Below are 13047 nucleotides of genomic sequence, written 5' to 3' on the forward strand. Positions count from 1 at the left end.
TTAGCTAGGCATGGTGATGCACGCCTGTATTCCCAGCTACTCGGGAGGCTGAGGCATAAGAATCGCTTGAGATCGGGAGGCAGAGATTGCACTGAGCTGAGATCGTGCCACTGCACTCCAGCCTGGGTGACAGAGTGAGACCCTATCTCAAAAAAAGAAAAAAAAAAAAAGGTATTTGAGGTGACCTTGCCCAAGTTGTCTGGACAATTCTTTCTCTTAGCTCTAAAATACCCTCTTTCAGGCATGCTGCTAGTACTGGCCCAGGCTACGAATGGCCAGCAAAGGTGCTGGGTGATTTTGCATACAGACAGTATATGTGTCCATTTCAGAGGTTATGTTAAGAATCAACATTCTCTTCATTGTATTAAGAGTAATGATAAGTAAATAAGCAAAGGAATTGAGATTTACTCCAAAATTTAAATGAGCTTTTATTTAAGCACCTGGAGCTATATCCATGTCTGAGATTTAAGTCACTAAAAAGCCTAATGATAAACACAACTAAATGAGAGATGTGGCTAAATTAGACATATCTATACCTGTGCACATAATTACACAGAATATGTATGTATAATTTGCCTTTAACAGTATTTCTGTTTATACCTGAAATTCCCAAGTGTCTTCAAACAAGGACAGCTTTGTGATGTCATGCCTTTAATGGGGCCCTGTTACCATGGGGACATCAGAGCTCCTTCTCAGAATAGCATTTAGTTCTGACAATTGAAGAAGCTAGAGAATTTCAACTAAGCCAACATACTTAGTATCTTCCAGCACCTACAAATTTGAAAGTTATCCAGTTCTTAAGTATTGCCATTTGGCCTAAGAAGATACTGACTTCTGGCCACGTTTCAAAGAAGTGCACATATATAAATATCTATTCAATCCTTTATCTTCCAATATCCTATAACATGGAAATGTATACTGCTAGGTCCTCTTCATTCAACAGCAACTGAGTAGAACCCATTAATCCCTTCACTGGGGGATAACTATCTCCAATGCCCAGCATAGCCCATAGCATCTAGACTATATATATGTGTGTGTGTATATATATATGAATATATATAGCAATATATATATATACTTCCTACCTTCAATGACCTCGAAGTACAGCAAATAACTATTATGTGCTAAATGATGGAAACACAAAGATATACCATGAAGAGAAGTAGGAGTTGGAGGACCAAGTGTGTACAGAGACAAGATCATGGAAGATCAACTGAGCACCTCTGGCAAAACATCAAGAGCAAAGAGAAGATGGCCCATCATAAGCCAAAGCAATTAAATTCCTCTCCCTCTGGCCACACCAAAGAGCACTTAACATGCATCATGGTCTCAGGTCAAGAGTATATTAAATAGTTGACAGTGATGTGGCCTCTAGCTTTCCAGAAGGTAAGTCAGGTCTTACAAATCATACCGTAAGCAACCAGAGAACCAAGGCCACAGCCAATAGAAATCCAACCAAGTGGGCAGAGATAATGGTTTACCTGAGACAAAGATGGGAGGAATTTCCTAATTGTTCCCAGTATGCAGTACTTACCATAGAGATGAATAAGCTGCCAAAAGACCAACATCTCTCAATGTCTTACAAACCCATCTAGGTCTCACTGCCCGATGGAATGAAGTAAAATAAACTTAGTAGACTAAGGTTACCTTGGAATTCTCAGTGCCCACTGCATGTTTTTTATGTAGCATTTTCTATAGCTAAATTTCCTCATATACTTTAAGCACTTACCAGAGTGCTTAGCCTATATTTTGGACATTTCCTAGAACTGCTGAAACAAGAGAAAGCAAGTTGGGATTATGTTGGGGAGAAATAATAGATTTCTTCCTGCCTGACATTCAAAGCCCTGGTAATTTTACCAAGGTAAAGTGGTTCAAAATGCCCCACTAGAGCTCTGGCTCTGCAATGCAAGCAGGCAAATTGCAAAATGTGTAGATTGTTAGTCTACTTAGAAAAAAATTTAACTGCATATCTCATTTGATTGTGCTTTGCCTGAAGGTCAATACAGTATAAAGATGAAGGCCTTGGTTTCTAAAAATAAGGAATCTGGCTCTAATAATGGTACTTCCCAGATTAATAGCTTAGTAGCTGAGTATCTTGATCTTGATCTTTAATCTCTCTAGGCCTCAGTTTCTCCATCTGAAAATGGGGCTAATAAAAATAGCTTATTCATATTCAGTGTTTTCTCTATGCCTGTCACTATCATACTAAACATTAATGCATTTAACCCTCTCTATACCCAATGAGAAAGATACTTATTACTTTCATTTTGCAGATGAAAATATCATGTGAATAGAGAGATTGAGAACTTTCCCAGGTCACATGGGTAGGAAGTGGTAGGGCTGGGATTGGAGGTCAGGCAACTGGGATCTACACAGCCTTACTGCTAGTCACTATATTGAATTTCTAAAATAATACCACTTTTCCATTAAGAAGCTAAGTTGAGCTAATTATATGTATTTGTCTACTGGGACTGCCATAACAAAACACCAGAGACTGGGTGATTTAAACAACAAAAATATATACTCTCACAGTTCTGGAAGGCAGAAGTCTAAGACCAAGGTGTCATCAGGATTGGTTTCTAGTGGGGCCTCTTGTCCTGGCTTATAGAGGACCTCTGTCTTGCAGTGTCCTTGTGTGGCTCTTCTTCTGTGCTCATGCAAGGAGAGAGAGAGAGATCTCTGGAGTCTCTTTCTCTTATTATGATACCAGCCTTACCAGATTAGGGCCCTACCCCTATGACCTCACTTAATCTTTTTTTTTTTTTTTTTTTTTTTTTTGAGACAAAGTCTTGCTCTGTCGCCCAGGGTGGAGTGCAGTGGCGCATCTCAGCTCACTGCAACCTCTGTCTCCCAGGTTCAAGCAATTCTCCTGCCTCAGCCTCCCTAGTAGCTGGGATTACAGGCACTCACCACCACAGCTGGCTAATTTTTGTATTTTTAGTAGAGGTTTCGCCATGTTGGCCAGGCTGCTCTTGAACTCCTGACCTCAGATGATCCACCCTCTTCGGCCTCCCAAAATGCTAGGATTACAGGCATGAGCCACTGCACCCGGCCCCTCATTCAATCTTAGTTACCTGCCTAAAGTCCCTATCTCCAAAAACAGTCACATCAGAGGCTAGAGCTTCAACATATATATTTTACTGGGGACATAATTCAGTCCATCATACTATGTAAAGAATTTAGCATAGTAATTAATACACACAATAATTATTCACATAATGTCTTAGAATGTTCAGTATGCTATGACAAAATACCATAAACTGAGTGGCTTATAAACAACAGAAAAATCTCACAGTCGTGGAGGCTGGGAAGTCCAAGGTCAAAGTACCAGCAGATTAAGATGTCTGGTGAGACTTATTTTCTGGTTCATGAATGGTGCCTTCTTGCTGTGTCCTCACATGGTGAAAGGAACTAGTTAGGTCTCTGGAATCTCTTTTATAAGGGCACTAATTCCATTCATCAGTACTCCTCCTTAATGACCTAACTGCCTGCCAAAGGCTCCACCTATTAGTTCCAACACATTCATGATGAGGTTTTAACATATGAATTTGCAGGGGACACAAACCTTAGTATATTGTATCCACTTAACAAATAGTATCTATTGGTATTTCATGGATTTATTTGGCAAACTCTAGAAATTGTCAAGTTTATGGAAACATATGGAAATCAGAAATTGGAAATTTTGTTTGCTAATGCCATTTGAACAAATCAATTAATTTCTGCCCACCTCCTTTTCTTAAGCTGTGAATTATGATATATCCATCAAACATCTGCATGATCACATGTTTATAATAATATTCTTACAAAAATAATAGAGTCTAAAAAAAGAGAGCAACTTTTGTAGGAACTAGTTTTTTTTTGTTCTGTTTTGTTTTGTTTTGTTTATCACAACTACTTATATTTTGGAGGCGCTAGTCGTTCTTGATCTTCAGGCCTACATTTATCTAAAATCCTGATTCATGGAAAATTTAGGCCCTCTTCTTTTATTGGGCTGTCTGAAGTTTGTCCAGGTTACATATCTATATCCCAGCACTTCCCTCTGCTGTTCTTCACTTTCAATGGGGAGCACATTATAAACGCACCTCTTGTGAAGTGTCTTAAATATGCTGCAAATTCATAATCTATATAAAACTGATTGTTGCTGTCTTTTCAGAGAGGAAGTCACTGTCCATCATACAGTGCTTTAATTTGAGGTAAGTAGGATCAAAGAGATTGGCTAAGAGTCTACTTTTAATGTAGTGTATTTCTTTTAATCTCCTTTTTGTTCCATCTGTTTTATGATTGATCACACGAACTCAGGTCCCAAGTGAAAGTTGGTAATTTTAGATTTTCAGAAAAGTAGGACAAATTATCCCTTTACTTACAAGGATGAATGTATCAGATGGACCTACTACAACGTAGGTTTTCCCTCTCTCTGGCCTTTCAATGCTGAAAGTTGTGTCCTGCCTAAGGTTGACTTCCTAAGAAATTACGTGTAAATGTCAGCTTCCTCTCAATATTGGACATTCATTATGTCTTCCTTCATATAAAGATGAACCATACCCATATTTTTTTATTTAAGAGAAGGAATTTTCAGACAATTTGGGCAAGGTCACCTCAAGTATCTTTTAAGTCCTTTTTTTTTTCTGGTAAAAAGCTAGTCAAAATATTCAAACCATTTTTTATTTTATAGTTGCATCTATTTCTCCTCCTCCTCAACATATCCTAACATCAAGGAGTTCAAAGTATTATGAGAAGCAATATGATGCAGTTGTGAAAATATTTTTGCCAAGAGTTTTTAAAAAGTGAACTAATTTCTATTGTGAGGTAGACATGATATTATATTACCTGAATGTGGGAAAGTGAGTTAGGCAACTTTGAAGGGTGTTTTTCTATCTTAGATGGCCACAAAGACCATCCATGTGAGGAGATGAATAAACAAAGCTGAATCCAGCCAGAGCTTTGCTCACTAACCTGTGTACCCTGGCTTAAGGTTGTGTCCACCTGGAAGAAAAGCACACTTTCTGATTCACACAAAGCTACCATTAGGGCTAAGGAGACTCTGCTCCAACCCTACACGTCCATGAATTTAGATTCTGTTCACCCCACTTTTTAATTGATAATAACAAGTATTCTATTCTGCAACCATGTAATGAGAATCGTTATGTGTCATGGTCAATGTCCCCTATTCTTCCTGAAATCTGTGAAATCATTAGTGCTATTTAGGAACTCTGATTCTGGGGCAACATTCCAAACTAAATACAGAATGATGATCTCTGTACCTATGGCTTGATGGAGTGAGAACAGTTCACAGCATTGAATGTTGTTGACTCATCAAAAGCATTTTTTAATCTGCAGACTAAGAAACATTTCCAGATCTGAACCTTGATGTATCATGACATCATGTTTATTTATGATATATTTTTAGTTCTCCCAGCTAAATTCCTTTCCCAAATGTGATAATCTTAAAGCAGCTACTAGGGGAAGAGTCAGAACACCTGAATTCAAGCGTTGGCTTTACGACTTCTCACTTTTTGACCTTGAATGCAAGTCATTTGAGTTCTCAGGGCATTGCTTCCCTCTGAACAGCATGAACAGTGAAGAAAAACTAGCCTCTGACTCCACAGGGATGTTGTGAAAATAAATGAGATGTAGGTCTAGAGTGTCACTTTAAGCTCTTAGGAATGAAAGAGCTTAAAGAGATACAAGGTTTCCGTAGTTATTCTTTATTTTTTCAGCCTTGCAAGTGAGAAAGGTTCCACCTTGGTAAGTTTTGAAGAATACCGCCTCGCTTACTAGTCCCCCCAGATCTGTGGCTTTGCCCCTTCTACATTCATAAAGTCTATTGTAATTCTGACTACTGACACAGTGAAATTTTTAAAACTCTGCCATATACTTGGACAACAAAGAAGAGTGGTCACACTCTATGTGGGACAAATTATCTGCCACCAGTTGGACATCACACTATACAGGCTCCTACACTGGCTGTTAAAAAAAAAAAATTCTAATAAGATAAAGAAAATGTCACACTGCAGAAAAGAAGAAGTTGCTAGGACAGACTTCCCACTCAGAATATTGATCTGATAGAGTCTAGAAGTTCATAGGGAATAAACTTCCAGCACTTTCTTTAGGAGAACTAAAACTATATTTTGCCAATGTCAGAGATACACAAGGTAGTTTCACAAGGTAGTTGTCAAAGAGAATCACAAATAACCAGCTAAAACTCCTGATCTTCTCTCTGCCCCCAGATGCAGAGCCTCTGACAGGTGATATAGATAAGTACTGTATAACCTGTCACTTTATCTTCCTTAAGAGGGCAGCATAATCCACGGAGATCACATAAACTCTTCTGTGGCTTCGATCCCATTCTGACATTCAGGAGAAAAGTTGACAGTAATAGATTAGAGGAAAACACTGTAGTGAAGAGATACTTACAATAGGTAGCTCTGACTAAAAATGTGTTTTGGCAAGAATTAGCTGGCAAGACACATTGGCATGCTGGCATAGATTTCTAAGCTAGTAGATCAAACTAACATCTTTGCCTCGATCTCATTGGGGCCCAGGTTGACTTACATGCTTTGATTGTCTTCATTCATTCATTCTATAAATATTTATTGAGCACTGTAATGGAAATTTGCTGGTAGTATCCCCAAATCTATTCTCACCTCCTGTATTACTCAGGGGTCTCCAGAGAGAGAGAACCAATAGGATATATATAGATAAATATAAATATATGAGATAGTATTTATTATATTTATTATATAAATATAGGATTTCTATTATTATTTATATATGATTATGGAGGCTGAGTAGTCCCATGACAGGCGATCTGCAAGCTGCAAACCCTGGGATGCTGATGGCATGGCTCAGTCCAAGACCAAAAGCCTCAGAACCAGGAAAGTCAATGGTGTATTTCTCAGTCCAAGGCCAAAGGTCTGAAATCCTGAAGGGGCCTTCTTGTTAAGCACTGGAGTCCAAAGGCTGGGGAGCCTGCAGTTATTGTCCTAGAGTAGGAGAGGACGAAGTTATCCCAGCCCCAGCAGCAAAATCAAGATACTCACTTTTTCTCTGTTTTTGTTTTCTCCCAGCCCCCAGTAGATTAGATGGTTCATGCCAACATTGAGGGCAGATCTTCTCCACCTAATCCTTCAGACTCATATCTAATCTCCTCTGATAACACCCTCACAGACACACCCCAAAATCGTGCTTTACCAAGTTGCTAGGTATTCCTGAATTCAGACAAGTTGACACCTAAAATGAACCATCACACTTCCTTCCTGAGCAGGTAGCTGTCCAACTAGAACCTACATTTTCCAGCTAAGTATGCACTAATGGCAACTGAGTGGGAAGAGTGGGGGCAATTTCAGCATCACTTACCTTAAAGAAAATCCTTGACCTGGACTTTTGCTCACTGTTGCCCACTTACTGAAAATGGCAAAGTCAAGCCTACCTACAAGCCATAAACTATTATGGGAGAGGAAAATAAATATCTGTGTTTTAGAGTCCCTTTGTTACATCAGCATAGCCTGCACCTTTACAAATAGGTGTGCCTTCTTGGTACTAGATTCTGTGCAATAAGATGACAATTCTGCTTAGCAAAACACACATGGTGCATGTCCCCATGGAAAGTATAATCTAATGTCTACCACAGTCTTCTGTCTGAGAACAAAACATGTGAGACAAGTGTGGCCATACTCATCAATCAAAATAAACCAAGACGGAACAAGAGTAAAAGAGTGGGTAAGAACCTGGACTTCAGTGCCATGCAGGTGTAAATTCAATCTCTTGCAATATCTTTTACTAACCACGTCTTTAGGCAAATCATTGAACTTTTGTAAGCCTCATTTTCATTCTTGTTATTTGAAGATAATAGAAATAATAATATGTACCTAATAAGGTTGTGATGATGATCTAAAGAATTAGGTATGTAAATTGCTTAACCTGGAGTTTGAGTTTACCAAGTGTGATTATCAGAGTTCAATTTTTCCACTACTCTTGTTATTTCTAAATTCCATCAGGAGGGGCTTAAAGAAAAGATAGAAACATCATTATCTCATTCAAGCCATATTATATGAGGCAGGTGTCATCATTCCCATTTTGTAGATGAGAAAACCGAATCTCAGAGGGGCCACTACTTAGTAAGTGGCTGAGCCAGAATTTATTTTCAGGTGTCTAATTCCAAAGCCCATACTACTACACCAGATGTATGACAATCAGGCCTAGAAATCCCTGCTCAGCTATTAGTCCAATGAGGTTAATTCTTCAAGATAACGTTACAATTGTCAGTTTTATTCCACCGTCTACCATACAAGTAAAACCCTTCTGATGGTAAAGTTTCCAGGTCTGGACCCCAGTGCATAAGTTAGTACGCTCTTCTGTGTTCCTAGGGCACTTTGTATCTCTGTTATCATTTAGTCACTATCTTATAATTGTCACTATCTTGTAATTCTTTTTACTCATTTGACATCCTCCACGGGAGTGTGAGCACCTGAAATTTGGAGTTCTTAAATATCTCTGTCTCAGGACTTAGCATGATGCCTGGTATGTACTAAGCATTCTATGAATAACTGTTGTAAAGAATTGCCATATGAATAAATGAATAGACATTAAAAACTGGAGTGTTAGTAACCTACCCATTAAGGTGGTTATTTGTTTGATGCAAAGGAAGTGGAGGCATTCAGTTTTTAAAATAAACGATTGGCAATAAAATATTTAATAAAATTCATCAAGCATAAGAAATTAGTGCACAGTAGTCCCTTGATGGAAATAAATGTTTTCAAAAAGTCATATGCTGATTGCTTTGACCTCAAAGACAAAATGAAATGTTATGCATCATCTGTAAGTGTCCAGTTAGCAAAAGTATTTTTAACCTCAATAGGAACTGAAATATTGTACAACTGTGTTAGAACAATTGTAGCAAACAATATACTTGAAACAGCAAAGAGAAACACAAAACAAAAATCAAGATTCTGTTCTGCGAGAGTAGATTTAATTAGAGAAAGATAAGGAAGCAAACGTTGACTTCCAAAGACCCTGAATGCATTTACAGTGTATTTTCATTGGGTTTACAAGGCACTGGTTCTTTATTCTCCCTAATTCCATATCAAAGCTTCCAGCGTTCACTCTCTTTACTATAGAGATATTGCCAGCAATACTCTACATAGAATAGTCTGGATTAGCCCCCTTTTTCTCACAAGTGGAACAAAGAGAGGGAGAAAAATATTTCTAAGATAACTGGAAAAGAATTGGAAACAAAAAAATCTGTGATTTTTTTATTTCTTTAGACATAAAGAAAGTTAAAGGAGGAGTGAGTAAACTGGCCAGAAAGATAGTGTCTGGTGTGAAGCTTACTGACCTACAATGAGGGAAATATTAAGGAAATAAAGAGATGAGCAAAAGCTTCATATATTTAAAAAGGACAGAAACAGGTAGCAGGAAATACAATGACTCACAGTATTCTTCCATGCTGGCTGACAAATAATATCATCAGCCCAAGGAATTTTGTTTGTTATTGAGAACAAACAGGAGGAGCAGATACTTTGTTGTAGGGGAGGAAAGGAGATGTGATAGAGAATTTTTCATTTACATAAATAGGTTAATTACAGCTTGATTTATTTTTAAATTCACAGAGGCTGAACTGATGTCTGTGGAGAAAAGAACACGAAGGAATAATGGAATATGAAACTCCCTAACATGATACACATACAAAGACCATCAAGGCAGAGAAATCAGTGTGGAAAATGCAAAACTAAGGGAGAAAGCATTTTGAACCACTCATCTAAGAATTTGGTCAGTATTAAAAAGACAAGAATTCCAGAAAAATCTTCCAAGTTATGTTCACAGGCTTAGCAGAACAAAGGTAAGGCTTACTAGTTAAATGAATGAGAGAGGAGAATTTTTTCTGCATCTTAGAAAATGTTCAGACTCTGCCATCTTTCTCCACATCCCCCATGAGCATCTCTGTAAAAACTGCCATCAGGACCAAAGACAGCAGCGCTCAGTTTCACGTGGGTGCCAGTGACCAAACTACTGCTCAAGGAAATAAGAGAGGATACAAACAAATGGAAAAACATTCCATGCTCATGCATAGGAGGAATCAATATCGTGAAAATGGCCATACTGTCCAAAGTAATTTATAGATTCAATGCTATTCCCATAAAGCTACCATTGACTTTCTTGACAGAATTAGAAAAAACTACTTTAAATTTCATATAGGACCAAAAAAGGGCCTGTATACCCAAGACAATCCTAAGCAAAAAGAACAAAGCTGGAGGCATCACGCTACCTGACTTCAAACTATACTGCAAGGCTAAAGTAACCAAAGCAGCATGGTACTGGTACCCAAACTGATATATAGATCAATGGGACAGAACAGAGGCCTCAGAAAAACCACCACACATCTACAACCATCTGATCTTTGACAAACCTGACAAACACAAGCAATGGGAAAAGAATACCCTATTTAATAAATGCTGTTGGGAAAACTGGCTAACCATATACAGAAAACTGAAACTGGACCCTTTCCTTACACCTTATATAAAAATTAACTCAAGATGGATTAAAAAGACTTAAATATAAGACCTAAAACCATAAAAATCCTTTGTATCCCAAGTGCTCAGCACACAGTCTCTGACACTAAACATTTGTTGAACTAATTAAATAGTAGGAAAGAGAATTAAAATGCCATGGTGAAAAAGAAGCAGCATCTCTGCTGTCTACCCAACAGTGATCTATATCTCTTTCTCACTTCTGCATCTTATGGAGTCATAAAATTAAAAGTTTTGGGAACCCTGTATGACAGTAAGGTAGGAAGATAAAATAAGAAAAGTGTGATCACAAAGTGTAATCACTTTATATTACTGGTGCTTAACAGTTAGAATTAACATCCTCCTTTATGCTAATTGTGATGTTTTCCATTTTATATGTGTACATAATTTATGTTTAGCTGTTTCTCAGATTATTGTACCAGTCTGTTAGCCAAGGGTCTTGCTTCTGGTCTCACCACTTCATCATTACACCTCCTCCTAATTCATCCTTTGCCTTACAGTTTGTTATATTTCAAAAGTGCAAATCCTATTATGTTACCTGCATGAATAAAACTCTTTACTGGTTCTCAATTGGTCTCAGGATACAGTGCTAGCTCCTTGGCAGAGCACCTGAGAGTCTTGTGAAATCATTTGTGAAATAAAAAATGCCGAAACAAAAAAGTTAAAGAAAAAGTGTCAAAACAAAAAAGCTAGAGAAAATCTAGTCCTTGATAATTACATGTTGCCATTTTTTAACAATAGCTTGACAATGTTATACAGCTTATGAAACATTCTTTTCAAAAACATGACCAAGAGCTCCATACTCCATCTGTCACCTTTACCAAAATATAACTCAAGTTTATCCTTAATTTTTTTCATAAAGGGGATTATTTTACCTGAATTGCTACTAGATACAAATTTAGTGAAAATGTGTCTCATAAGTTACTGCATTCATATTCAATTCAGGAATTGTCTCTTCTACAAGGCCAGGTAGTTGAAGTCTGGGCTATGGATCCCTCCTCTTCATATCATAGGGCCCTGCAACTATTTATAATAATACATTTATCTCATTATATCAAATTATTATTTTAGGTGTCTGCCCTCTAGTCCTATGAGCAACTTAAGGACAAGTGCAAAGAACTTTATTTTCAATCATTCTCTATGCTCTCAAAATGTGCTGCTTGATGGAAGACATAACTATGATTAAGACATTATTCCTTACCTCAAAAAGTTAAATCTTGGGGAGTGGAGCCAAGATGGCCGAATAGGAACAGCTCTGGTCTCCACCTCCCAGCCTGAGCGACACAGAAGACAGGTGATTTCTGCATTTCCGTTTGAGGTACCAGGTTCATCTCACTAGGGAGTGCCAAACAGTGGGTGCAGGACAGTCGGTGCAGTGCACTCTGCGCCAGCCAAAGCAGGGCAAGGCATTGCCTCACTCGGGAAGCACAAGGGGTCAGGGAGTTCCCTTTCCTAGTCAAAGAAAGGGGTAACAGACGGCACCTGGAAAATAGGGTCAGTCCCACCCCAATACTGCGCTTTTCCAACGGGCCTGGAAAACAGCACACCAGGAGATTGTGTCCTGCACCTGGCTCGGAGGGTCCTATGCCCACGGAGTCTCGCTGATTGCTAGCACAGCAGTCTGAGATCAAACTGCAAGGCAGCAGCGAGGCTGGGGGAGGGGCGCCCGCCATTACCCAGGCTTGCTTAGGTAAACAAAGCAGCCAGGAATCTCGAACTGGGTGGAGCCCACCACAGCTCAAGGAGGCCTGCCTGCCTCTGTAGGCTCCACCTCTGGGGGCAGGGCACAGACAAACAAAAATTCAGCAGGAACCTCTGCAGACTTAAATGTCCCTGTCTGACTGACAGTTTTGAAGAGAGTAGTGGTTCTTCCAGCACGCAGCTGGAGATCTGAGAACGGACAGACTGCCTCTTAAAGTGGGTCCCTGACCCCCAAGCAGCCTAACTGGGAGGCACCCCCCAGTAGGGACAGTCTGACACCTCACTCAGCCAGGTACTCCTCTGAGACAAAACTTCCAGAGGAACTATCAGACAGCTGAATTTGGGGTCTCAGGAAAATCTGCTGTTGTGCAGCCACCGCTGCTGACACCCAGCCAAACAGGGTCTAGAGTGGACCTCTAGTAAACTCCAACAGACCTGCAGCCAAGGGTCCTGTCTGGTAGAAGGAAAACTAACAAACAGAAAGGACATCCACACCAAAAACCCATCTGTACATCACCATCATCAAAGACCAAAGTAGATAAAACCACAAGATGGGGAAAAAACAGAGCAGAAAAACTGGAAACTCTAAAAAGCAGAGCACCTCTCCTCCTCCAAAGGAACGCAGTTCCTCACCAGCAACGGAACAAAGCTGGACGGAGGATGACTTTGACGAGTTGAGAGAAGAAGGCTTCAGATGATCAAACTACTCCAAGCTACGGGAGGAAATTCAAAACAATAGCGAAGAAGTTAAAAACTTTGAAAAAAAATTAGACGAATGGATAACTAGAATAACCAATGGAGAGAAGGGCTTAAAGGAGCT

The 13047-nt window shown here is 39.1% G+C and overlaps 1 long non-coding RNA gene across 1 annotated transcript in view; it reads left to right on the forward strand.

Annotated features, from left to right (window-relative positions):
* Positions 1-1041: 1041 nt before the first annotated feature.
* LOC116456171 (uncharacterized) overlaps positions 1042-13047 on the forward strand; it is a 22641-nt gene continuing 10635 nt past the window's right edge. Inside the window, exons 1-3 of the long non-coding RNA XR_004244555.2 lie at positions 1042-1386; positions 4154-4193; positions 9609-9838. This is a non-coding gene — a long non-coding RNA (uncharacterized LOC116456171). The remainder of the gene's footprint in view (positions 1387-4153; positions 4194-9608; positions 9839-13047) is intronic.

This window comes from Hylobates moloch, unplaced genomic scaffold, assembly GCF_009828535.3.
Source record: "Hylobates moloch isolate HMO894 unplaced genomic scaffold, HMol_V3 SCAFFOLD_16, whole genome shotgun sequence".
Classification (NCBI taxonomy): Eukaryota; Metazoa; Chordata; class Mammalia; order Primates; family Hylobatidae; genus Hylobates; species Hylobates moloch.